The 27677-nt window shown below is 38.0% G+C and overlaps 1 protein-coding gene across 1 annotated transcript in view; it reads left to right on the top strand.

The window, feature by feature from the left end:
- LOC137233651 (protein odr-4 homolog) overlaps positions 1–27677 on the top strand; it is a 314386-nt gene that overhangs the window by 163016 nt on the left and 123693 nt on the right. The window lies entirely within an intron of this gene.

The following is a 27677-nucleotide window of genomic DNA, read 5'->3' as shown; positions in this document are numbered from 1 at the left end:
ACCATGTTGCACCATTGGCATACCAAATAGCGCATAATACGGTGAGGTGTTAATCGCCGAATGGATGACGCTTCGTAATGCAAAGGCCGCATCACTAATGTGTTTGTTCCAATTTTTCTGGTCTTCGCCTACATACGACCTAACTCTTTGCAATATTGATCGGTTGACCCTTTCTGCCGCGTTGTCTTGTGGCGAGTAGAACGCCGTTCTTACATGCGTCGTACCGTATCTTGCTAAAAATGATGTAAACATTTCTGAAACGAACTGTTTGCCATTGTCGGAGTGTACATAATCCGGTACACCAAACACGTGAAAAACATCCTTTTCTAAAAATTTTACAACTTCAGCGGAGGTCGCCCTACGCATGCGTTTCAAAGACACACATTTCGAAAAGTGATCTAGACACACAAACTCATAAACATTACCATCACATGTACGTGGGTATGGACCCACATCTATAAATAAACGTTGAAAAGGGCGTTCCGTAACATGTTGTTTTCCCATCAACGGTTTGTGGAAAGCATTTTGGGTCTTGTTGCCTTTACAGTTATCGCAACTTTTAATATAATTTTGTACATCTGCCACAAGTCCTGGCCAGTAGTATCTTTCACGGATGTGCGCAAGGGTCGTGTGTATACCTCCATGACCTGCAGAAGGCGAGCAGTGCGATGCCTCCACCAACCCAGAACGAAGTTCAGTCGGTACCCAGAGTTTCCAGGCATGGTCTCCTTGAAGCCCTTCCCCTTTGTCAAATTCCGTCCGTCTATAAACGTATCCATCAGATACGCACAGTTCGGGTAATTTGTCCTTGTTCGATGTCACCGTGACCCATCACCACTTCAAGCTGGCATGGTCAGTTATTACCGTAAAGGGCAATCCCTCGATATAGGGCCAGAACCTCTTTATAATCAGGACCGCTGCATAACACTCTAGTTCCGTGATACTGTAGTTTCTTTGTGCCTTATTTAGTTTTGCAGATACGTAGGCAATCGGTCGTTCGTTTCCGTCCTCGTCTAGTTGGAAGAGTACACCTCCAACTCCGTCCGTGGATGCATCACATTGCACGTAAAAGTCCTTTTCAAAATCGGGGTGTATTAACACCGGCGCAGATATTAATTTTTGCTTTAAGCACTCAAATGCTTGCATTGCTTCGTCCGTCTTTTTAAAAGATTTTATTTTGTCTTTAGTGAGGCAGTCGTGCAGTGATGCTGCAATTGTCGCTTATTCCCGTATAAATCTACGGTATCAGCCTGACATCCCTACGAACCGTCTGAGTTGCTTCGGTGTTCGGGGTTCGGGGAAATCTCGCACTGCTGGCACCTTACTAAGATCTGTACGGATACATCCGTCTCCTACAACATACCCTAAATAACTTACTTCCTTAAAGCAAAATTTGCTCTTTTCAACGTTTATCGTCAATTTGGCATCACGCAGACATTTAGCTACACGGGACAACAAATCTAAATGGGCTGAAAATTTTTCTGAACAGACAAGGAGATCATCCAAATAAACGAACATGGATTCATGAAGAGAAGCGGGAATGACCTTGTCCATTAACCGACACATTCGCTGCGCCGCGTTGCACAGTCCAAAAGGCATGACTGTGAAATGGTACAAAGGTCTACCAGGTACGGTGAAAGCAGTTTTCTCCCTGGACTTTCGCTCTAAAGGTATCTGCCAAAACGCGTCTTTCAAATCTATGGCAGATATGTACCTGGTATTCTGAAGCCGACTTAGAATACCATCTATATGTGGGAGTGGGAAGGCGTCTTTGATGGTGCGATCATTTAATTTGCGGGAATTTAAACATATGCGACTTGTCATTCCTTTGATCACGAGTGAGACGGGGGAATTCCAGCAACTGTTGCTCTCTTCAATAACGCCCATCTCCAACATCCTGTCCAGTTCTGCGAATATTAATTTTTGAATGGCCGGAGAAATAGGGTAGTGGCGCTGCTTCACATGAAGGTGCTCATCCGTTACCTCGATGACGTGCTCCTCTACATTGGTCTTACCCAACCCAAATACTGCGAAGGAAGGAAACTGTGCTTTTATACGATCCAAAGCTACAGTTTCTTCGGGAGCCAAATCATGTTGCACCGCATCGAATGAGAAGTCACCATCAGCAGGAGTAAGCTCTGATACGACAGAAACCTTTGATTGGGTTTGGGGTCCCCTACTGACTACATTGAGCTGGAAGGCTTTCCAGAAATCCATCCCTAGATAGACCTCTTGCTGCAGCCCAGGCACTATCAGAAATTCCAGCTCCCGAGTGGTACTGTCCCAGAGTACTGGAAGAGTCACTACGCCAACAACCGCGGTTTCACCCCCATTCGCTGTCTTTACATTTTGACCCTTGATCGGAAGAATCCGGCTTTCCTTCCCTTCGAGTAACTTATGGGCGTTTTTCCCCAAGCAGCTAGCCCCGGCACCGGAATCTAAGAGCGCGTCCATCGATCTCCGTTTTGGCGAACAACCTATTATCACCCTGCACAGTAACTATGGTCGAAATAATTTTTTTTCTAATCCTCCTGAAAATCTTGTGTTTTTCCCGCATCTTCTGTATTTTTTCGAAATTTGTCTTCTTGATCTCTTCGCATAATATTCTTCTCCTTGCTTCCTCATACCTCAACTTCCTAACATGTAAACTATCCCTAACTGGCTCAACTTTCTTCTTTGCCTTTAATTTTTCCTTTAGCTCGTATTCCCTATATCTTTTTAAAATTTCTATCTGCCTATCTTCTATTAATTCCCCGGGCGATCCTGGTTTGAGACAGAGCTCCCGGACATCTCTGCCAACGCCCGGTTTCCCGCCTCTGGTTTAAAGACACAAAATGACGAATCACCTCCACACGCAAAACATTTCATAAAGTGGAAATTCGACTTGCACTTTGTGTCTTTTGCTGCTTCTGTTGGGTTCTTCAAATATAAATCCACCGGCATGCCACAAGCATAACACAACATAAGGTGAAACGGGGACGGACACAAAAATTGGGTTTGGACGGGACTAACATTTTTACTATGGACATTGCACGACGAACTTGCGACAGGACTGGGAAAATTGGTTGGGATGTTGGGTTTAGGATGGTTTTGTGTGACAGGGGCACGAGACATATTGTCTTTGTTGAACGCCTCTATACTAAACTCACTCTCCTGACCTTCTGACCAACCCACGTTGTTTGTCCCTAACTCGCTGACTGGCTTCGCCCTAGACCTGTTTTCCTTCATTAACTTTTCCGCCGCCTTGCATTCGGCCTTCAACTCCGCCAATGCCTCTGTCTTTGTCGCGAATGTCAGGTTGGCCAGATACGACTTTAGGTTGCCCTTAATAATTTTGTACAGCTCGTTCTCCGGGATTCTTTGCCTCAGTCGGAACGTTAGGTCGTGGACGTCAGCATAGTATCGCATCGAAGCTCTCTTGGGGCCGCTGCTTCCGCTCCATAATCTCGCTTATTACCTCGTAGTCTGACTCTGCCGACTAAATTGAGATACAATTTCCCTCTTCAACCCAAAATAGACAAACGACTCATCATCGGCGTGATCTTCCAGCACCTGCCAATACCACTTGAGAGCGGGCCCTGAAACTAAACAGTGGAAATCGGAAAACAACTGCTGATAGGACAACTGATATTGTACGCGCATTCGTTTCAACCTGAAAACAAAACTTTCCACCGTCATCCCCTTTGCTGATCCGTCGAACTTAAGGTGCCATTTGTCTAAATCTACTTTCTTTCGCCCAGAATAGCTGGAGTGGCCGTTGCCTATATCTGTGTGGTTCGCGGTGCTGTGCTGGTTCGTGGTGGCATCCCTATCTTGTCCTGGCGGTGGAGGAGCTGATACAGCAGGAGCGCGCATAGATGTCTCCACATGAGCGGCACGATACCTTTCGCACTTCGCCCATGTGATGATTCATCTCAGCGTTCTGCTGCACCATCCTAGCTGCTCGATGCGCTCTTCTACCGATGCCTGCGTGCGTCTGTCTCCGCCAGTCCCCGCCACACCTGCCCTGGGGTTTTGTATCCCTTCACCTCCAACAGCTCCCTCCTCGGTGTCCGACATTTCCAACAACCTTTCCAATTCTGTGAAAAATTCAGCGAGCGATCCGACGAGTTTATGACAACTCTATCACTAACCGAAACCGCTGCTTGCCCAACTACCCCAGCAGTGCAAAGATTCCAGAGGTCTATTGGAACGAAATCGGCTGGTAATTCGATTCCTGTGTCGATTTGATTGAATAAATGACGGAAGTAAAGAGGGATGAATATTTCTAACTTTGTTATGCCATTTATTCAGGAAATTGGCCTTTATAATTCTCATAAACCCTGCAAGGAAAATTAAATCAACCTTATGTTGAACAAGAATTTCATGAATTTTATCAGTACCACCTCGTTCTCTAAACCCTTTGCTACGCTACGCGTAATTCACCTGTTGCTCCCTAACAGTCCTAAAACCCTCTTTGGAATCACCCCCTGGTTCTTGGACTTGTCCATAAACTAAGGGACTGGTATCAAAAGGGAGTCCGCAACCTGACTACCGAAAACGTAATGAAAAAAAAAACGACAAACTCCAAAGTTGGACAAAGGAAAATAAAAAAAATAAAACCGAAGCGCTTTTGTACCCAAAGTATAACAGCAAAAAAAATTTTAAATTCAACGGTTATTTCACCTATGGATTTATTTCTTAAATCGGAGTTTAAAAAAAATTTGAAATAAACGGCCGCAATTCAAATGGTAAAAATAGTATGAAAGAAATATATGTATGTGTGTATATATATAAAAAGTGTATAAAAAGATACGTATGTGTATAAAGGGTAAAAAAATATGTGCAAAATTCAAAAATGGACAATTCTTAAAGTAAATGTATGTATATGTATTTAAATGGGTAAAATTTAAAGAGGCAAACAAATTCAAAATAAATAGCGGCGATAAAAAACCTTTGACGGTGTGTACCGATATATGTATATAAAACGCTTGTCTGATATTAATCCAAACAACTAAAAACAATCAGAAAGATTAGAAAATTTATGAATTTCAATAATTGTTTTGGGTTTAAAAAAACTGTTGTGCAGAATGACAGCAAAAATTCAAACAAAAAGAAAAAAAAAAAACGAATTCAAGAAAAATTCTTAAAAATATACATATAAAAAAAATTGCCAATATAATAGTAAATTTTTCAATGATTTCCTCAAAACGCTAGAGAAACTCTAAAAGACAATTTTTGTAGATAAAACCTCAAAGAGTAGCAATAAAACCAGGGAAATATATAAAAATTCAGAAAACTATATTCTGTAATACGTTTGTGTTTCAAAATAACCTAAAAAGCAATAATATTAAATTGTAAAAAAAAATTTATAAAAAAGTAAAAAAACTTCAAATAAGTGTTAAAAAAATAATGATAAACCTGTCTGTTTACAAAAAAATTCCGACAACTAAAAATAGAAAAACAAAAGACTAAGTCTATTCAATAAAGTTCCTAAAAACTTTACTCTTATTCAAAAAACGAAAATTTCAAAAGTTTATCTTCTTCTAATGTATTCACTGTTGGTGCATTCTGGTGTTGTCCTAGCCCGATGGACTCGGTGGGTAAGCTGGGTAAAGTAATGATGTATTCTGTCCAAGGTCAATGTCGTCTAATCCCCTCTTAGTTATGAAATGTGGCACTACAGCGTCTTAAGAACGAGCTCAAGACGTGCTTGCCACAATTCACCTTTACCCTGTCAAATTATCTACCCCCTGCAAACGTACAAAAACCTCACATTCGTACGGTGCTGGACCATACGCATGGCAGCTGATGTAGCTTGCAACAAAACAAAAATAAAAAAAAACAATCGTCTTAAAGTACTGTCGATGACTTCTGATACCACTTTTCAAAAACGTTGGAATTCTTAGAAGGAACTCAGAAATCACCGCCAGCACTCCCCAACTGGTTTATCACTTGGGCACATATCGCTCGTTGCTGACAACAAGCGATGTTGCCCTCGTTACCCTGAATCTGTCCGCGAGAAGGAAAATTAAGAAAATAGATAAGGTAGTGAAAACCTGAAAATAGTATACTGAAAAGCAAGTTGAGGTGAAAGGAAAGAAAAATTGGAAAATAAAAGAAACGAAATATGAGAAAAATTGAAAATTACTAGTGGGCTATATCTTTGGGTGCCATTGTTGCGTAACTGCCTGGTACGGGAGAGGAGGAGTGGCGGAGTGGCATGGTAGTAGCCCGGCTGAGGCTCGTCGGCTTTGAGGCGCGGTTCTTGCCACTTCTCCTTTCCCAACAGTTGCATAGCAAAATTTAGGTTCATGACTGTGGAAAGAATTTAAACAAAGGAAGAGAAAGAAATATAGTAAAGCGGGCGAAAACCTGTCCGAGTCAGGTAGAGCCGTCCCACCCCTCCTGTTCACATGATGTGACCAGCCTTCGAACTCTACTATGGCTCCGCTTCCCGAGTAGAGTTCCCTTTATCCTGACTAATGTCCGTCTCTACGTCTTTACGTCCCTTCTATTACCTACTCAATTACCCCAACTTACTATCAGTCACCACAAGGGCAACACCTGCACCAACAACTTGAAGCCTTTAGTCAGACATGTTTTACCTATGTCTTACCAAAAAAATCAAAATTTCAGCCCATGCACACGAACTAAATAATAATTACGCAAAACTTTCGTTTCCAATTTACAATTTAATAATATCAACTATTTCTATAAAAATGTATTGAAAACCTATTCTTCCTATCTGGTTATTCGTATATAAATTAAATTCAATTATTACTTCTATCTATTAATACTTATTCTAATTTCATACAATTAACTTTTCCTTTCTTTCGCGTACTTTATATTCTAATTTTTAGATACTGCCTAAACTAACTATTTGTGTACAAACATACGTATAAACATGTGTATACTTGCACGCTTGTGTGTGCGCTCACTCCCAAACAAATGTTAAAATTAACTATAGGTGTGTGTGGGTGATATTTTACTCTGAGATGGTAATTTTACAAATGTACGTGGGTTTTTTTTTCTTTTATGAAAAACTCACCTCGCTCAGAACTCCGAGTTGGTACCAAATCGTTGTGCGGAGCTGAAAGTAAAAAAGGAAAAAATAAACAACATATGCAGATCAATGGAATTTTTATTCTGTTACAGGTCTTTGGCCGATTGACCGTGGTCACGGCTAATCCTATGCACACATCCTATGTTGATGAATGTGGCCGATGATGCTGTGCTCTATGTTGCTATCTACGTGGGTGGTTGTGCCAGTAAGTGTTTAGCAACAAGTTGGCGACGATCGATGTTGCGTAACAAAAGAAACGTAAAAATGTTGGTAATGCAGCTGATGCAACCCGTTGCCAAAATTTGTTGTGTTGTGAATATACAAGTGTTTTGTATTACATCTTGTTGGTTTTGTGAAGAATGTATGGTGTTGCGTGTTTTCGGTCATATGTTTGAGCTCGAATGTGACTTTGTGGAAATTTTTCTGGCTGTGTTATGTGCGTGTGCTTGTGTGTGTTGGTGTTCGTCGATTTTGGCGCTAATCCGTTTGAACGCTTTTGTCCAATATAGCCACGTTAGCTGCCCTTTTGGCCAGAAACCAATCCCTTAATTGGACAATTTACCCCTTTTGTATGTGTGGTTGGTATTTTTTTGTTGTTTTGCTTGTTTTCTTCGACCAAATAACTTTGTATCCTTTTGTACGTTTTTGGGTGTGATTTTGTGTAACTATATGTAAAAAGATGTCGCGGCCTTCGGCTGGCTTCGTGCGCTGCAACAAGAGAACTCATATATATTTTTAAATATTTTTAGTTTTAAGAATTTTTGTTTAAAATTTGTTTCTTTATTTTAAATTAAATTTAGCTATTTCGTTTTTCTTCCTTTAAATTTAAAATGACTTTAAAAAAAATATTTCAATTATCTCCGATATTTTCTTCCTCTTTTAATCTACCTTTTATTTGCATATGTGCTCGTGTAAATATATATGTATATACATATGTACACGTAAGTGCCCTTATCCATATTTTAATATTTATGAATTTTAAATTCAAACCAAATTCCATCGAATAAAAATCAAACAAAATAAAAATTCACAACAAATATTTCGACGGGAATACAATGAAAAATAGTGTTTACACCGAAAACGGTCAAAATTTAAAAGGGAATTTTGGGCCAAAAAGGTTTAGCTTGATAATAGAGGAATGATTTTTGGATAAAAGTGCCAAAGAAATATTTATGAAAAACTCTACTTTCGCAAATTGGACTTAAGTTGCGCCGATTTAACGATTCAAAACTATTTTTAACTCAATTAATTTTTTTATAAAATTCCAAAAATAAAATGGTTTACTAACAACTCTCTGGTTTCACAAAATTTAACAAAAAAAAATGTTTAGTTTCAAACAAAATTATTTAAACCAAGATTCAAAAAAAATGTTCTAATAAAAGGAAAAAGGTTTAAAAAAAATCACGGGTAAAAAAAAAAAGGCTTTTCAAAAAAAATTTCAAATCTCACACCTTGACTTACCGGTGACGTTGCTGCTTTCTTGAGGGGATTTTTCCACGGCCTGTGGTGGCGGTTCTCCTTGCTCGGCGGTGGAGGGAGGATTCCCTGGTATCAAGGTTCACTCTTATTTTATTCGCTCGCGTTGACTTTTAGCGTGAAACCGCACTTTAAAAAAGACTTTGTCACTCGCGCACCCACACTTAAAGGTGAACAAAACGCACTTTGAATACAAAACTTTGTGAACACTTTTGGCACTAGTTAAGACCGCGACTTTCCGATTTTGAATGCTGTTGATCAGCGGGACCCCCTTTTATACCCACTAACCCTTGCGGCGTTTAGGACACCGTAAGTAACGAATCGCATGCCTGCTTTGGTTAAACCAATCCGCGTTCCCCCTTAAGCGGCATGTATATGCACATATGTGCAAGCAGCACTTTAACCCACTCATTCAAATAAGCATCCGCTTTGCTAATATCGTAAGTGCATAAGGTGGTTCGGTTAGCGGCTGCCTGTCCATCTGTTCATATACCCGCTTGCGCGTAGTCAGAGAAATCTTCAAAGGCTGCCGTTACAGGCTTGGGGCACGAACCGACGACCCTGATATTAATATTCTCATGCTCTACCGACTGAGCTAGCCGGACTACTGAAATATTTAAATTTATAAAACGAAATGTTTGTGGTTTGAATGTCTGAACATCAATCTTATTTATTAAACAAATTCTTTCTCTTTTATAGATACGTTCTTAACCTACACATTCATAATTACCTTAATACTAAAAATATGTACATTTGTATTAACACTAATCATACATGTAAATTTGTATACACGGTTTGCATACATGTAGATTTGAAGGCATGGTATGCTTACCTGTAGATTTGTATGCATAGTCTGCATACATGTAGATTTGTATGCACGCTATGCATATATGTAGATTTGTATGCATAGTCTGCAATCATGTAGATTTGTATGCATGCTATGCATATATGTAAATATGTATGCATTCGTCAGCAAATCGATATTCTGTCTGGTTAATTCTCATGATTGGTTGTATGTAAATATTTTGGTGAGAAACTAAAATTGATAATAAGCAGAATTTATTATTTGTGAACAGAGAAGAGTTTCATATTCGGCATTCCATTGATGTTAGGTAACCGCTGTGTTAGGTCAATAATTTGTATAATATTGTAATATGATTGAGCTGTTAAAAATGTGTTGCATAGGAGTTCATGATGCGTAATGCCGCAAAATGTATTGCATAGGTGGGCATAGACGATTAATGCTACACCATCCGCCTTAGAAAAAGAGGATTTTATAAATGTTTTGTGAACAATTGTATAAGACTCTTTGTTTGCATTTAGATGATTTTTATATTTTATTGTAACTTAATATTGTATTGAAAGAGTTTTTGTATTTAATTTCTGATTTGCTGACCTTCATACTTTTATTATTTGCATCTTACATATATATATATTTTTTGTTTTTGTACAAGTCCCTTTTTTTCAAAATTTAAAATTTTTAGACATAGAAATTTTTAAATTTTACTTATTTTATTCTTTTTATTGCCGGATTCTAAATGTGTCGACCCATCTAAAATCCGCTTGTTTTTAGAAGCTTTTATTAATTAATCGGGTAAATTGGAATGATTATTTGTTTTAAATTAACAAAAGATATTTTAAATGGGTTTAAGTCTATTCTTATTGACTATTATTTCTTTTGTTTTGTTTGTACTATCTCTATTTCCTATACTATTAGGTATTAACGTATAATTATAATTTTTGTCTATACTTTTTACTTTATAACTTCCTTTGTATTTATTATCTAGCTTATGGCTAGCTTCTTCTCTTACTAATACTAAATCTCCTAATTTTATTTTCTTACTGGTGCTACTTTTGTCGTAAGTGACTTTTTGTTTTTCTTTAGCTTCTTTCACTAATTTTCGAGCTCTTTGATGTGCTATTTGAAGTCTATATTTAATTTCCTTATCATATGCCTCGTGATTATATACTGGACTTATTTTATTCTCGTTTAAGAATTCGTACATCGGGGGATTTTTCGCAACTATAAGCTCGTAATGGCAATATCCGTGTACGGTCGATGGGGTCGTGTTGTAGCAGTACGCGAAATATTTTAGGTATTCATCCCAATCATCTTTGTCACTGGATATGTATTAACGTACATATTCATTAAACGTTCTATGACTACGCTCTACAGTGCCCAAAGTTTGATGATGGTATGGTGTTGAGGAGTTTTTGTGCTCATCTTTTAGCAATTTGCACAGCTCTTCGAATAATTTATTTTTGTATTCGGTTCCCATATCTGTTAGGATTGTTTTCATGGGACCATAAATCAAAATGAAATGCTCGAATATAGCTTTAGCAACTGTTATCGCATGTTTGCTCGGGACTGGGATTGTTACCAAGTATTTTGTGAGATCGCATATAATGGTAACTGCGTATTCGTTTCCTTGGCAATGGTCCGACCGTATCGATCTGTACTATATCGAAAGCCCTCGGAGGTGTCTCCGTTATTGTCATTGGCTCTTTTATATGCTTATTTGTTTTATTCTTCTTACAGTGGATGCAGTTATTTACGTATTTCTTTATGTCGCCTCGCATATTTTTCCAGCAATAGCTTTGTTTGATTTTCTTTATCATGCGATTTATTCCTGGGTGGCCACCACTAATAGGATCGTCATGATATTTCTGCAAAATTTCTCTAATTTTACCGGGACTAGTCACGTACACAACCTCTGGGGTTAGTGAAAATGTTAATTTTTTGAGAACCCTATTTCCTAATTCAATAAATTTTCCTACTCGAGTATAATTACTTTTAAACAATTTGTCCCCTAAAGACAACTGTATCTTTTCAAGTCCTAAATTGGCGGCTTCTTTTTCGATCCTGATAAAGAATTGTCTTTAGTCAATTTTATCATCTACAATTAGGTTGCTTGTATTTATAGTGCTACAAATTTTCTTTCCCTTTTTGAAATATAATTTCGGGGGATTGAAAACGAGCCTGACATGGCTTTTTACTTCAAATTTTTTTAGCGCTTCATATATTTTGGGGTTCTCAGTGTGACTTTCTTGAATTTTAGCAATATATTTTATATTTTTAGCTGTTGATCTAGTTGTGACTTTCATTATTTTGCATGCTTCCACTGACATTTCTTTTAAATTTGTTATGTTAATGCGGGACAATGCGTCCGCGATGTGATTTTCTTTTCCAGCAATGTACTCCACTTCGAAATCATACTCCTCTAAATCAAGTCTTATTCGTGTTAACTTAGATGAAGGGCTTTTCATCGAGAAAAGGTATGTTAAGGGGCGATGGTCGGTTTTAATTTTGAATTTTCTGCCATAAACGTATGGTCTGAAGAAGGTTATGACCCAATGGATTGCTGCTAGTTCTTTTTCTATTGTAGCTTTATTTGTTTCGCCTTTTGTGAAGGATCTAGAAGCGTAAGCAATTGGTAACTGTTTGCCGTCATGTTCTTGGCTAAGGACTGCTCCGCAAGCATACCCACTAGCGTCTGTTGTTATGCAGAATTCTTTATTGAAGTCGGGCTATTGCAAAAGTGTTGGGCTGATTAATGCTTCCTTTAAATAGACAAAAGCTTTTTGACATTCTTCTGTCCAGTCGAAGGAAACGTTCTTTTTGCAAAGCCTAGTTAATTTTCTTGAGTATTCTGCGAAATTCGGTACAAATCTTTTGTAATAATTGCAGAACGCTACGAATCTTTTAACTTCATCTGCTGTTTTTGGTGTTGGGTAAATTTGAACTGTTTCAAATTTGCTTGGGTCGGGTAGTAGGCATTTATCTGGATGCAATTTTAAGTTGTATTTCCTACAAGTGGAGAAAACATCTCTTAAGTTTTTCAGCATGTATTTTTCTGAACACCCTAGTACAACTAAATCATCCATATATAGGAATGCTTGTGATGGTTTGAGGCCTGCAAATGCCAGTGTCATCATTCTTTGGAATGAGTTTGGTGCTACTTTTAATCCATAGGGTAGTCTTTTAAATCTATATGTACCATTTTCTGCTGTGAACGAGGTTATATCTCTAGAATCTTGGTGTAATTCTATTTGGTGGAAACCTGACACCTGACATAAGGTCAAGGCATGAAAAATATTTTGCTCTTCCAAGTTGGTCTAAAATATCGTCAATTCTTGGAAGTGGGAATTTATCCGCTGCTAGTTTTTTGTTTACTTGTCTGTAGTCAACTACCAGTCTCCATCTTTTTTCAATATTACCTGGTAGTGATTTTTTAGGTACCAGTAAAATTGGGCTGTTATACTCTGATATTGAGGGTTCTATAATGTCATCTTCGATCAATTTATTAACCTGTTTGCTTATTTCCCCTTTTTGTGTCTCGGGCAATCTATAGTTTTTTATGTATACTGGTGTGTCATCTTTCATGTGTAATTTTTGCTTATAAAAATTATTAGAGGAAATTGGTTCTGTTTCCAGTGCAAATATGTCTATGAATTCTGTGCAAATGAGGTTAGTTGTGAATTGACAAATTTCGGGAAATTTTTAGTTAATCTTTTCATTTTTCTGTGTTATTACTCTGTTTAGTGTGTGTGTTTGTTTTAATTAAATTGTAGTCATCTAAATTTTCAGTATATATTTTGTAATTTTGAATAGTTGTGTTTTTATGTGTGGTGTTTATAATTCTGACAAAAGTTTTGTTCTTTATTTGTGATTGTGTTCGCTATGAAAATGCCTTCAGATAATTGTTGATGGGGTATGAAGATGGTTTTATTATCAGTGTTTACTGTTACTTCTCTAATGACTTCAGATCTAGCAGGGATCGTAATTGTGTTAGCAGACAGGTAATTTGTTAGGTACATTGTGATTGTTTAGGGGAAGTCATATGGTCTTAGGATTAGTTTATCCTCTGTTTTGCCATAATCTAGAATACAATTATATTTCTTTATAAAGTCCAAACCTATTATTCCATCTCACGGTATTGGAAAGTCGTCTTCTACGACGTGAAATTTATGATAAATTAGAAGGTCATCGCCTTTTAAATCAGCTTTAATTGTGCCTAATGTACTGATTATACCCTGACCAATGCCCTTTAGGTCTGTTATTTGTTCTGTATTTATTTTTGTATGATTAAGTACTTGGTTCTTTTTAATTATGGAGATATCTGCTCCTGTGTCTACTAAAAAATTTGAAATTGAGTTATTTAATGATGTTTTTGTAGATATATAACTATTTAAGCGTAAATTTAGTACACATATTTTCCTATCTACTGATTTTGAAGTGGAGTTTCTTGGTTTTCCTGCTGGGTGCAATTTCGCACGTTACGCGTCTGATTGTACTGTCTGTTGTCATTTTGGGTTTTTGCTCCTCTTTGGGCATTATTATTTGTTCTCGAATTATTATTGTATCTCGGCTGTGGTCGAAATCTTCTGCGTCGGTAATTCCCATAGTTGTACCTTCGGTAACCTCCACGGAAGTTACTTCGATATTGATTTTGTTGCCGTATATTTAAAATTGTGTTCGAGCTGCCTGTGATTTCCGTGCAGCTGTTTGTGAATTTTGAAATTGCGTCGTTCATTGTTGTGAACGTTCCCGATTGCATAATCATTTTCACTTTATCATTGCAGCAGTTCTTGCGCATAGCTTTGACTGCTGCTTGGGTAGCATATCTTGTTGCCAACTCTGGGTTTAATCCGTCCGAGATATAGGCTCCCTCCAATGACCTAGTTATCTTTTCTATCTCTTCAGTGTATTGATTTGCAGTTTTGCTACGCTGTTGGATATTCAGAAGTTTTGCTGTCAAAACTTCTACTGATTCGCCTTTGATTGCAGTTTTTAATTTTAGTTTTATTTGTGCTATTGTATTCTCATTACTTATGAAATTTCTTGCCGTGCCTTTTAGCTAAGTCTTTATCATGGTTATAGCTATGGCTTCATGATTATCCTTGATTTGGTCGAGGATATCGAGGGCATCTAAGAAACTATGCAAATTGCCAGGCTTGCCGTCAAACTCTGGCAGCACTGATGAGGCGGTTTTGATGAGTTCTACTACGGTTTGTGGCATTGTGATATTTATGAGTGGGATTTCTAGTCGTTTATTTTCTTCTATTGACGAAGTGTGACTCAATGCTGGTGATGGGGTGCGAATTTTGGACAATTCAATTAGAATTGAGTTATAGTCAATTTGGAGTTTTTCTTCTACTGTAGTTGGTATAGTTATTTCTATGTTGTATCTAGCTAAAGAGGATACCAATTTGTCTCGTACGTGGGAAAAGAATTGGTATGCTTCTGCTTGGTGTTCTGTACTGAGTATATTATTTCCCCTATTGATTACCTGTCCTATATTATTTAGGGCTTCTACGATCGTGTTTAAGTGTTTCACTATAGTTTCTGGCTTTATCGTGATGTATTATTTATGCACTTGTATGCTTTTTCTGCCTTAATTTTCTCTTCGGATAATGCTTCAAAGATTTGTTCCCATTTGTTCATTTCTATCTTGGGGAAGCATGAGTGAGAAAAAAAATTCTAAATTTGAAGGGTTTTTATGAGGACGAGCTAATCATTCCAATTTACTGAGAAAATGTTTACGTTCATTTGTACTGAGAATATTTTTATTTATTTTTTATTTCTTAATTCTCTAATTTTTTCTTTTAATTTTATTCTATCTTCCTTATTGGTTGTAATATTTAATAATTAAAAAGTTTCAGCTATTTCCTTCTTTTTTTTAAATTGTTTACCTTCCCGTTTTCTTCTTCTTTTTATTGTCGGGGAAGGTATTATAGGAATTTCTTCCTTCTTGTAAAGTTTGTTTCGTCGCCGATACTCACCTATTGTAATCTGTGTTGGACCTTGCTTAGCTGTTTTATTTTTTTTAACTTCGTCTGCGATTTTTATAAATTCCTTAATGGTGTCTTCGCACTTTTTAAAGATTTTATGAAAATCTTCCTCAGTTTTTATTTCTTGAATACTAAAGCAGATAGCTGAGCTTTTTCTTTTTTTTGGTTTGAATCAAAAAAAATTGGTCAAAATTCTACATATATATATTCTTCCTATTTTTTTTGATTAATTATAAGTCCTATTTTTAAAAACAAAATTCCTAAGCAAAAACTTTCGTTTTTGCTCACAGTTTAGCGTCCATAAAGGCCGCCCAATTTGTTTCTAAATATACTTATGATATGCCGCTTTTCGCCAATCATGATGCCAGTTTAAATCGTAGTGCAAAGTTGTATACCGTCAGTCGAGTTGAAATATTATTCCACTTTTTCTATGCGCATCCAATTGTATCCAAATTTGTGTGTCGCCAGTTTGGTTGAAATGTTATTCCACTTCTTCTATGCGCAATCAGCTGCGTCCAAATTTGTGTGTCGCCAGTTTGATTGAAATGTTTTTTAAAAAACGTAATATCCGTTCATGCTCCTTGTCCAAGTAAAATATTCGCCAGTGTTCTTCATCTAGTATTCGCCAGTGCTCTTAATTAGTGTAAAAATTATATTGCTAGGACTTTTTGTTTGGCACTAATGTGTGCCCATTAAATTTTGACTATTATATTTAATATTTTAATATTTGACTAAAAACTTGGCAGGATATCTGTTCAGCAAGATCTAGCGATCTGCTTAATGAGCAAATTTTCAGCTAATTGAAGATCAGGCTGGCAGGATCGCCATGAAATATTTAAATTTATAAAACGAAATGTTTGTTGTTTGAATGTCTGAACATCAATCTTATTTATTAAACAAATTCTTCCTCTTTTATAGATACATTCTTAACCTACACATTCATAATTACCTTAATACTAAAAATATGTACATTTGTATTAACACTAATCATACATGTAAATTTGTATACACGGTATGCATACATGTAGATTTGTAAGCATGGTATGCTTACCTGTAGATTTGTATGCATAGTCTGCATACATGTAGATTTGTATGCACGCTATGCATATAAATAGATTTGTATGCATAGTCTGCATGCATGTAGATTTGTATGCATGCTATGCATATATGTAAATATGTATGCATTCGTCAGCAAATCGATATTCTGTCTGGTTAATTCTCATGATTGGTTGTATGTAAATATTTTGGTGAGAAACTAAAATTGATAATAAGCAGAATTTATTATTTGTGAACAGAGAAGAGTTTCATATTCGGCATTCCATTGATGTTAGGTAACCGCTGTGTTAGGTCAATAATTTGTATAATATTGTAATATGATTGAGCTGTTAAAAATGTGTTGCATAGGAGTTCATGATGCGTAATGCCGCAAAATGTATTGCATAGATGGCCATAGACGATTAATGCTACACCATCCGCCTTAGAAAAAGAGGATTATATAAATGTTTTGTGAACAATTGTATAAGACTCTTTGTTTGCATTTAGATGATTTTTATATTTTATTGTAACTTAATATTGTATTGAAAGAGTTTTTGTATTTAATTTCTGATTTGCTGACCTTCATACTTTTATTATTTGCATCTTACATATATATATTTTTTTTGTTTTTGTACAAGTCCCTTTTTTTCAAAATTTAAAATTTTTAGACAGAAATTTTTAAATTTTACTTATTTTATTCTTTTTATTGCCGGATTCTAAATGTGTCGACCCATCTAAAATCCGCTTGTTTTTGGAAGCTTTTATTAATTAATCGGGTAAATTGGAATGATTATTTGTTTTAAATTAACAAAAGATATTTTAAATGGGTTTAAGTCTATTCTTATTGACTATTATTTCTTTTGTTTTGTTTGTACTATCTCTATTTCCTATACTATTAGGTATTAACGTATAATTATAATTTTTGTCCATACTTTTTACTTTATAACTTCCTTTGTATTTATTATCTAGCTTATGGCTAGCTTCTTCTCATACTAATACTAAATCTTCTAATTTTATTTTCTTACTGGTGCTACTTTTGTCGTAAGTGACTTTTTGTTTTTCTTTAGCTTCTTTCACTAATTTTCGAGCTCTTTGTTGTGCTATTTGAAGTCTATATTTAATTTCCTTATCATATGCCTCGTGATTATATACTGGACTTATTTTATTCTCGTTTAAGAATTCGTACATCGGCGGATTTTTCGCAAATATAAGCTCGTAAGGGCAATATCCGTGTACGGTCGATGGGGTCGTGTTGTAGCAGTACGCGAAATATTTTAGGTATTCATCCCAATCATCTTTGTCACTGGATATGTATGAACGTACATATTCATTAAACGTTCTATGACTACGCTTACAGTGCCCAAAGTTTGATGATGGTATGGTGTTGAGGAGTTTTTGTGCTCATCTTTTAGCAATTTGCACAGCTCTTCGAATAATTTATTTTTGTATTCGGTTCCCATATCTGTTAGGATTGTTTTCATGGGACCATAAATCAAAATGAAATGCTCGAATATAGCTTTAGCAACTGTTATCGCATGTTTGCTCGGGACTGGGATTGTTACCAAGTATTTTGTGAGATCGCATATAATGGTAACTGCGTATTCGTTTCCGTTTATTGACCTTGGCAATGGTCCGACCGTATCGATCTGTACTATATCGAAAGCCCTCAAAGGTGTCTCCGTTATTGTCATTGGCTCTTTTATATGCTTATTTGTTTTATTCTTCTTACAGTGGATGCAGTTATTTACGTATTTCTTTATGTCGCCTCGCATATTTTTCCAGCAATAGCTTTGTTTGATTTTCTTTATCATGCGATTTATTCCTGGGTGGCCACCACTAATAGGATCGTCATGATATTTCTGCAAAATTTCTCTAATTTTACCGGGACTAGTCACGTACACAACCTCTGGGGTTAGTGAAAATGTTAATTTTTTGAGAACCCTATTTCCTAATTCAATAAATTTTCCTACTCGAGTATAATTACTTTTAAACAATTTGTCCCCTAAAGACAACTGTATCTTTTCAAGTCCTAAATTGGCGGCTTCTTTTTCGATCCTGATAAAGAATTGTCTTTAGTCAATTTTATCATCTACAATTAGGTTGCTTGTATGTATAGTGCTACAAATTTTCTTTCCCTTTTTGAAATATAATTTCGGGGGATTGAAAACGAGCCTGACATGGCTTTTTACTTCAAATTTTTTTAGCGCTTCATATATTTTGGGGTTCTCAGTGTGACTTTCTTGAATTTTAGCATTATTTTTTATATTTTTAGCTGTTGATCTAGTTGTGACTTTCATTATTTTGCATGCTTCCACTGACATTTCTTTTAAATTTGTTATGTTAATGCGGGACAATGCGTCCGCGATGTGATTTTCTTTTCTTGTACTCCACTTCGAAATCATACTCATCTAAATCAAGTCTTATTCGTGTTAACTTAGATGAAGGGCTTTTCATCGAGAAAAGGTATGTTAAGGGGCGATGGTCGGTTTTAATTTTGAATTTTCTGCCATAAACGTATGGTCTGAAGAAGGTTATGGACCAATGGATTGCTGCTAGTTCTTTTTCTATTGTAGCTTTATTTGTTTCGCCTTTTGTGAAGGATCTAGAAGCGTAAGCAATTGGTAACTGTTTGCCGTCATGTTCTTGGCTAAGGACTGCCCCGCAAGCATACCCACTAGCGTTTGTGGTTATGCAGAATTCTTTATTGAAGTCGGGCTATTGCAAAAGTTTTGGGCTGATTAATGCTTCTTTTAAATAGACAAAAGCTTTTTGACATTCTTCTGTCCAGTCGAAGGAAACGTTCTTTTTGCAAAGCCTAGTTAATTTTCTTGAGTATTCTGCGAAATTCGGTACAAATCTTTTGTAATAATTGCAGAACGCTACGAATCTTTTAACTTCATCTGCTGTTTTTGGTGTTGGGTAATTTTGAACTGTTTCAAATTTGCTTGGGTCGGGTAGTATTCCCTCGCTTGTGCATTTATGTCCTAAATAAGTTACCTCTTCGCTGAAGAATAGGCATTTATCTGGATGCAATTTTAAGTTGTATTTCCTACAAGTGGAGAAAACATCTCTTAAGTTTTTCAGCATGTGTTTTTCTGAACACCCTAGTACAACTAAATCATCCATATATAGAAATGCTTGTGATGGTTTGAGGCCTGCAAATGCCAGTGTCATCATTCTTTGGAATGAGTTTGGTGCTACTTTTAATCCATAGGGTAGTCTTTTAAAGCTATATGTACCATTTTCTGCTGTGAACGAGGTTATATCTCTAGAATCTTGGTGTAATTCTATTTGGTGGAAACCTGACATAAGGTTAAGGCAAGAAAAATATTTTGCTCTTCCAAGTTGGTCTAAAATATCGTCAATTCTTGGAAGTGGGAATTTATCCGCTGCTAGTTTTTTGTTTACTTGTCTGTAGTCAACTACCAGTCTCCATCTTTTTTCAGTATTAACTGGTAGTGTTTTTTTAGGTACCAGTAAAATTGGGCTGTTATACTCTGATATTGAGGGTTCTATAATGTCATCTTCGATCAATTTATTAACCTGTTTGCTTATTTCCCCTTTTTGTGTCTCGGGCAATCTATAGTTTTTTATGTATACTGGTGTGTCATCTTTCATGTGTAATTTTTGCTTATAAAAATTATTAGAGGAAATTGGTTCTGTTTCCAGTGCAAATATATCTATGAATTCTGTGCATAATGAAATTACTTGTGAATTGACAAATTTCGGGAAATTTTTAGTTAATATTTTTAATTTTTCTGTGTTATTACTCTGTTTAGTGTATGTGTTTGTTTTAATTAAATTGTAGTCATCTCAATTTTCAGTATTTATTTTGTAATTTTGAATAGTTGTGTTTTTATGTGTGGTGTTTATAATTCTGACAAAAGTTTGGTCTTTATTTGTGATTGTGTTCGCTATGAAAATGCCTTCAGATAATTGTTGATGGGGTATGAAGATGGTTTTATTATCAGTGTTTACTGTTACTTCTCTAATGACTGCAGACCTAGCAGGGATCGTAATTGTGTTAGCAGACAGGTAATTTGTTAGGTACATTGTGATTGTTTAGGGGAAGTCATATGGTCTTAGGATTAGTTTATCATCTGTTTTGCCATAATCTAGAATACAATTATATTTCCTTATAAAGTCCAAACCTATTATTCCATCGCACGGTATTGGAAAGTCGTCTTCTACGACGTGAAATTTATGATAAATTAGAAGGTCATCGCCTTTTAAATCAGCTTTAATTGTGCCTAATGTACTGATTATACCCTGACCAATGCCCTTTAGGTCTGTTATTTGTTCTGTATTTATTATTGTATGATTAAGTACTTGATTCTTTTTAATTATGGCGATATCTGCTCCCGTGTCTATTAAAAAATTTGAAATTGAGTTATTTAATGATGTTTTTGTAGATATATAACTATTTAAGTGTAAATTTAGTACACATATTTTCCTATCTACTGATTTTGAAGTGGAGTTTCTTAGTTTTCCTGCTGTGTACAATTTCGCACGTTACGCGTCTGATTGTACTGTCTGTTGTCATTTTGGGCTTTTGCTCCTCTATGGGCATTATTATTTGTTCTCGAATTATTATTGTATCTCGGCTGTGGTCTAAATCTTCTGCCTCGGTAATTCCCATAGTTGTTACTTCGGTAACCTCCACGGAAATCACTTCGATATTGATTTTGTTGCCGTATATTTAAAATTGTGTTCGAGCTGCCTGTGATTTCCGTGCAGCTGTTTGTGAATTTTGAAATTGCATCGTTCATTGTTGTGAACGTTCCCGCTTGCATAATCATTTTCACTTTATCATTGGAGCAGTTCTTGCGCATAGCTTTGACTGCTCCTTGGGTAGCATATCTTGTTGCCAGCTCTGGGTTTAATCCGTCCGAGATATAGGCTCCCTCCAATGACCTAGTTATCTTTTCTATCTCTTCAGTGTATTGATTTGCAGTTTTCCTACGCTGTTGGATATTCAGAAGTTTTGCTGTCAAAACTTCTACTGATTCGCCTTTGATTGCAGTTTTTAATTTTAGTTTTATTTGTGCGATTGTATTCTCATTACTTATGAAATTTCTTGCCGTGCCTTTTAGCTAAGTCTTTATCATGGTTATAGCTATGGCTTCATGATTATCCTTGATTTGGTCGAGGATATCGAGGGCATATAAGAAACTATGCAAATTGTCAGGCTTGCCGTCAAACTCTGGCAGCACTGATGAGGCGGTTTTGATGAATTCTACTACGGTTTGTGGCATTGTGATATTTATGAGTGGGATTTCTAGTCGTTTATTTTCTTCTATTGACGAAGTGTGACTCAATGCTGGTGATGGGGTGCGAATTTGGGACAATTCAATTAGAATTGAGTTAAAGTCAATTTGGAGTTTTTCTTCTACTGTAATTGGTATAGTTATTTCTATGTTGTATCTAGCTAAAGAGGATACCAATTTGTCTCGTACGTGGGAAAAGAATTGGTATGCTTCTGCTTGGTGTTTTGTACTGAGTATATTATTTACCCTATTGATTACCTGGCCTATATTATTTAGGGCTTCTACGATCGTGTTTAAGTGTTTCACTATAGTTTCTGGCTTTATCGTGATGTATTATTTATGCACTTGTATGCTTTTTCTGCCTTAATTTTCTCTTCGGATAATGCTTCAAAGATTTGTTCCCATTTGTTCATTTCTATCTTGGGGAAGCATGAGTGAGAAAAAAAATTCTAAATTTGAAGGGTTTTTATGAGGACGAGCTAATCATTCCAATTTACTGAGAAAATGTTTACGTTCATTTGTACTGATAATATTTTTATTTATTTTTTATTTCTTAATTCTCTAATTTTTTTCTTTTAATTTTATTCTATCTTCCTTATTGGTTGTAATATTTAATAATTTAAAAGTTTCAGCAATTTCCTTCTTTTTTTTTAGCGATTTTTATAAATTCCTTAATGGTGTCTTCGCACTTTTTAAAGATTTTATGAAAATCTTCCTCAGTTTTTATTTCTTGCGTACTAAAGCAGATAGCTGAGCTTTTTCTTTTTTTTTTTTGGTTTGAATTAAAAAAAATTGTTCAAAATTCTACATATATATATTCTTCCTATTTTTTTTTTGATTAATTATAAGTCCTATTTTTAAAAAAAAAAATTCCTAAGCAAAAACGAAAGTTTTTTAGCGTCCATAAAGGCCGCCCAATTTGTTTCTAAATATACTTATGATATGCCGCTTTTCGCCAATCATGATGCCAGTTTAAATCGTAGTGCAAAGTTGTATACCGTCAATCGAGTTGAAATATTATTCCACTTCTTCTATGCGCATCCAATTGTATCCAAATTTGTGTGTCGCCAGTTTGGTTGAAATGTTATTCCACTTCTTCTATGCGCAATCAGCTGCGTCCAAATTTGTGTGTCGCCAGTTTGCTTGAAATGTTTTTTAAAAAACGTAATATCCGTTCATGCTCCTTGTCCAAGTAAAATATTCGCCAGTGTTCTTCATCTAGTATTCGCCAGTGCTCTTGATTAGTGTAAACATTATATTGAACAATTCTCACCTGGTCTTTCTTCGCTACACTCCACTTCACTAAGTAAAAGGTTTAATAGTTTTTTTCTAAAACGTTATAAATATTTCACTTTAATCGTGCTAATTCTTTTACGTTTAGTTTGACTTTCAATGTTAATAACTAAACCACTCTAAATGAGATATATTTACAAGTGTTCAAACTAAATACAAATTCAAAGTATTAATTAAATTTATATAAAAGCAGCGCGTCCGCGTTTGCCGAGTGATAGACTTGACTGGTTTGACCAAATATCGTTGACGACGATGGCAGTGGTCGCTCGTTGGTGCCTTCCACTTCGTCGCGCACGGCTGCGCATACGTATATTTTGACGCCGTCTAAATATTTGTGAAGGCGACTTAGACATCCTGCCCGCCCTGCAGGGAGGTGCTTGTAAGCACCTTCTGCAGCTCCTGCAAGGCGCGGATGGTGGTATCCAAAGCGCGACTGGTATTGCGCCGTTGGCCTTGCGCCGTTTGCAGGCCGTCTGGGGTGCGCGCGATCGTGCGCTTGACCGTCCGTTTTGGTTTTGGGGTTGCTGCGGGTTTGGTCGCAGCGTGCGCCTTTTGTGCCCTACAGGCGCAGGTGGACTTTCTCTCTTCTCTTTTTCGGCCTGGGTTTCGGCTTCCGGGATGCTTGCTGTGTTGGGACCTTTCCTTGACCACGTTGACTTTTCGGTCCATTGTGCAGGAGGGTGTGATGCGCCAGACCGCACCTTTTGCACGACCCTCGGGAGTCGCATTCACCCGTTGTATGCGTGAGGGCTAAGCAATTATAGCAATAGCCCTGTGCCCTGGCCACGGTAGCACGCTGCGGTGGCCGCATCGCCTTAAAAGCCGGGCAGGTCCGCAGCGCGTGGTAGCGGTGGCAGAGCCGACACTGGAGGCAGTTATCGGTCTCTGCTGTGGGAGCCAGTGGACAGGCTGGTCGAGATGCCATGATGGTGTCGTCCTGAAAGCATAAGAGCAGAGAGAGAAACGAGAAGTAGTTGGATACAGCGGATGATACGGAAATTTAATTATACAGGGGAAACGTATATAAGTTAGAGCGCTGTGCTCGAAGAGTGCTCCATTGGAAGAAAGCACAGTTTAACTAAGGGGCGCATGACAAGCCCATTTTGGGTGCGAACCTCTACAACCCGGACATGGTTGTCAGATCCGAGGCGAACGTTCTCGATTCGTCCCAGACGCCACTCGGTGGGTGGGAGTGAATCATCTTTAATTACGACGAGGTCGCCTGGTTGAGGATTTCGCTGTGGCGTTTGCCATTTATAGCGTTTCTGAAGGTCCTTCAAATAATCCTCTTTCCAGCGTCGACTGAATTGCTGATGAAGCGATTTGAGCTTTTCCCATCGATTTATCCAGGAGAGGTCTTCCGCGTTTGGCTGAGGAATGGCTAATAGCGGTGCACCTCGAAGGAAGTGACCCGGAGTGAGCGCTGTGAAGTCAGCTAGGTCTGGAATTGAGAACTGCTTCAATATGCACCAACAGCGTCGTGAATTCTTCAAATGTAAACTTGTGGGATACAGCGGTTTTTTTGAAGTGGGTTTTAAAACTTTTTACTGCGGATTCCCACAAGCCGCCAATATGAGGGGCGCTGGGTGGAATATACTGCCAGTTTATTCCCTGGGGGGCATATTTCTGCACAATGTCCGCAGAGCATTCGTTAAGAAATTTAACGAAGTCGCGTTCGAGTGCGCGCTGAGCGCCAATGAACGTTTTACCATTGTCGCTCATCATTTTTGAGGGATAACCTCGTCTGCCAACGAATCGGGCGAATGCTGCGCGAAAGGCTTCAGTAGTAAGGTCCGAGCATAGCTCGAGGTGTACTGCCTTTGTGGAAAAACAGACGAATACAGCCACGTACCCTTTTATGATAGTGGTCGACCTCAGCACCGATGCTTTTATTTGGAATGGACCTGCAAAGTCTACTCCTGTTGTGGAAAAGGGAGTGAGAAATTGCAGCGCTCAGGTGGTAGAGCTGCCATTATTTGCGTGCGCGTTTTCTGTTTGAAAAGCGTGCAAGATTTGCATTGAAAAATGCAATTCTTTATAAGAGGCTTTAGTTTTGGTACGTAGTACTCTTGCCTCACCATTTGGAGCATTAACCGCATTTCTGCATGAAGAAGCAGGCGGTGTAAAAACTCCAGATACAACTGGCAGAGCCTTGAATCCGGAGGAAGGATTACTGGATGCTTCTCGTTGTATTGCATTGTAGAATGTTCCAATCGTCCACCGATACGTAGGAGTCCGTATCCATCCAGAAATGGATCAAGAGCCAGAAGGGAACTCTTTTTGCTTATTGGCATTTTGTTTTGTAAGGCGCTCTTTTCCGCCCTGAAATGGCGAGATTGTGCCATTGCCACAAGCCGCGTTTTCACATGTTGCAACTCTTTGTACGTCAGATGGGGATTATGTGTTGTTGCCACCGATTTGGATTTGTTGCAGGCATTGTTCGCAAAGCGGAACACGTATGCAGTCACACGGAGAGCTCGAGAGTATGAGGAGAAGCGTTGGAGAATATCGTCCTCTTCCTCGAGTGCGTGATATGCTTCGACCTTGCGTTTCTCGGGTGGAGAAGCGCTACCTGCTTTCGGCTTTGGCCATGCCGAAATGTGGCAAGAAAGCCATTGTGGTCCGTGCCACCAAAGTGAAGAGCCTATCAAATCATGCGGCTTGCAACCACGTGTGCCAAGATCAGCAGGGTTGTCTTGGCTAGATACGTGGCGCCAGGTGCCGCTAGGAAGATATTCTCGAATTTGAGAGGTACGGTTGGCCACATAAGTTTTCCAGGTCGATGGAGATTTCTCTAGCCAAGCTAGTACAATCTCAGAATCTGACCATAAGAATATGTTGCATGCTTGTAAGTCGAGCTGTTTTCGAACAGTTGAAGCCAGTTTTGCGAGTAGGACTGCACCACATAGCTCTAAGCGGGGTAAGCTTACAGTTTTTATGGGGGCAACTTTGCCTTTCGCAACCAAAAGAGAAGATTTTATTTGGTTGCCCACATGTGTGCGGATGTAAATCGCTGCGCAATATGCTTTTTCCGAGGCATCACAGAACCCGTGGATTTGAGTGTCTTGCCCTGGAACGACATTAACCCATCGATGGATTTCGATGTGGCAAATATCTGGCAGATTTTCTGCGAAATGTTGCCATTTTGATAATGTTGCGGGCTTGGCGCTTTCATCCCAATCGCTGCCATCCAGCCAGATTTCTTGGAGAAGCATCTTGGCCTGGATCATAACTGGCGACAGCCATCCTGCCGGGTCAAAAAGTTTTGCAACAGAAGATAAAATTTGTCGCTTTGTGACCGCATTTTGGGTGTGTTCCGGCAGAATGGTGTATGAAAATTTGTCCATGAGCGCGTTCCATCGAATGCCAAGAGTTTTGGTATTGGAAGTGCTCTCAAATTTTAAGAAGTTGGAGTCTAGAAGATCCTCCTTCGGAAACTGTTCTAATATGGCCGGGTGATTAGCCGTTAGTTTCTTTAGTATGAAACCAGCTGATTTTAGGGCGTTTATCACTTGAACGAGTGATTCAGTGGCGTTATCGATGGTATGACTTCCGGATAGGATGTCGTCGACATACGTTTGCGTCTTGAGAGTTGTTGCAGCCAACGGGAATGTCGCTTTCGTGTCATCGGATAGTTGATGCAACGTACGAATAGCGAGATATGGTGCACAATTGACGCCGAATGTAACCGTTTTTAGATTGAAATCGCTAACATTGGAGTTGGCCGATTTGCGAAATAGGATTCGCTGAAAATCTTTGTCGTCCTCGTGTATAAGGATCTGACGGTACATTTTTTCAATGTCTCCATTGAACACATACTTATGCATGCGCCACTGTAGAATTAGTAGCATGAGATCTGGTTGGAGAGTTGGACCAGTGTATAGCACGTCATTCAGGGATTTTCCTGATCCAGCTTTTTTTGAGGCGTTGAAAACCACACGAACTTTGGTGGTGACCGTATCTGGTTTGACTACCGCATGATGTGGCAAGTAAAATGAGAAGACCTTGCCATTCGAAGTTATTTCGCATGGGTCGGCAGATTCCATGTGATCAAGGTCGAGATATTCTTGCAACACATTGTTGTACATTGTACCTAACTCCCCCTTTTTCTGAAGCGATCGCTCCATGCTGAAAAACTGCTGCAGAGCAGCCGGGCGGGATTTGCCGAGGGAGAGTTATTCAGGAAACTCTTCCTTGAATGGAAGTCGCACAATGTATCGACCGTTTGGTGCACGTGTCGTTGTTGTTGCGTATATCTGCTCACACGCTTGATCCTCGGGGGATATCTGTGAAGGTTGTGGAATTTCCTCCTCTTCCCAAAATTTTCTCAGTTGAGAACAGAGTGTCTCGTTTGACGCTTGGACTTGTGTCGAGAATGACACAACATTTTCAGTTATTGGACCACTGAGAATCCAACCAAAAATGGTTTGTTGCGCAAGTATGCTACCGCACACCTTTTTGATACCTTCCAGCAGAATTTGTGGAAGTATGTCGCTGCCAATGACCATGTCAGTCTGACCCGGTATGTGGCAACTGGGATCAGCGAGCTCAAGGAGTTTGAACTGCTGCCAGATTTTGCGACTAATGGTGGTTGTTGGCAGATTTTTTGTCAATTGCGGCAACACAATGGCATGAGCCTTTATCCTTTTCATGGCCTTGGATGCAACCAGTGTCAAGGGACAAAGCTTAGAGGACTTTTGTACGACTTGTCCACCCATGCCAGAAATTTCGAACTTTGAATGTTCGAATGGAAGTTTCAACCGTTTTTG

This window comes from Eurosta solidaginis, chromosome 5 (assembly GCF_040869045.1).
Source record: "Eurosta solidaginis isolate ZX-2024a chromosome 5, ASM4086904v1, whole genome shotgun sequence".
Taxonomy (NCBI): domain Eukaryota; kingdom Metazoa; phylum Arthropoda; class Insecta; order Diptera; family Tephritidae; genus Eurosta; species Eurosta solidaginis.
This window is presented reverse-complemented; position numbering and strand designations above follow the sequence as displayed.